This window comes from Otolemur garnettii, unplaced genomic scaffold (assembly GCF_000181295.1).
Source record: "Otolemur garnettii isolate 467f Iridium unplaced genomic scaffold, OtoGar3 scaffold00026, whole genome shotgun sequence".
Lineage (NCBI taxonomy): Eukaryota > Metazoa > Chordata > Mammalia > Primates > Galagidae > Otolemur > Otolemur garnettii.
The window spans coordinates 5,009,516-5,010,744 of record NW_003852421.1 but is presented as its reverse complement, the minus strand read 5'-3'; positions in this window follow the sequence as shown (position 1 = coordinate 5,010,744).

Sequence of the window (1,229 nt, the reverse complement as noted above, 5' to 3'; positions counted from 1 at the left end):
TGGTGTCACAGCTCACAGCAACCTCAAACTCCAGGACTTAAATGATTCTCTTGCCTCAGCTTCTCAAGTAGCTAGGACTACAGGCACCTGCCGAGACACTTGGCTGTTTTTTTGTTGTAGTTGTCATTGTTGCTTGGCAGGCCCAAGCTGGATTTGAACCCGCCAGCTCTGATGTATGTGGCTGGCACACTAGCCATTGAGCTACAGGTGCCAAGCCAGAAGAATAAAATTCTTAAAATTCAAAATTCTATCACTAGCAAAAACCTTCAAAATCATAAAGAAATAAAGACATTTTCAGATAAGCAGTAATTCCTCACAAGTAGCCCTGAAACATCAATGAACATTTTCAGGCAAGAGAAAATGATCCCAATCATTTAGAGATGGAGGAGGAAATGGAAGGCAAAGAAATAGGGTAAATAAATGAGTAAATCCAAGTGAATGTTGTTCATAAGATGATAATGCTGTATTCTGGTGTTTAAAAAAAAATTTTTTTTTTGAGACTGAGTCTCACTACGTCACCCTTGGTAGAGTGCTGTGGTGTCACAGCTCACGGCAACCTCTAACTCTTGGGCTTAAGCAATTCTCTTGCCTCAGCCTCCCAAGTAGCTGGGACTACAGCTGCCCACCACAAAGTCCAGCTATTTTTTTGTTGCAGTTTTCATTGTTGTTTAGCTAGCCCGGCTGAGTTTGAACCCATCCTAACCATAAGCGCCAAGCCAAAACAAAAAAATTTTTTTAAATCTCAATAATCAGGAAGATTATAAATGACATTTATAATTTAATAACACATGGTACAATCTCTGCTACTAAAAAGTAGTAAAATATTGGAAGCTGCCAAGCTAATGGCAGGAAATTATTTTAAGACGTTGAGTCAATTCAAAAGAAAGCAAAAAAGAAGGGAGTGGGGGGAAGGGCCAGGAAGAGGCAAGACATGCATGAAGCCAATGGGAGGATGTGGATTTAAACCCAAATCTATCAAGAGATACATTGACTGTTAGCAACTAAATGCTTTCATTAAAATATAAATGTTGATGGCTGGATTTATTTAAAAACAACTTTATGCTTTGCAAGAGACACATTTAAATTATGAGAACACAAAAGATTGAAAGTAAATGAATGGAGGAGCGGTGCCTGTGGCTCAGTGAGTAGGGCACTGGCCCCATATACCAAGGGTGGCAGGATCGAACCTGGCCTGAGCCAAACTGCAACAAAAAAAATAGCCGGGCGTT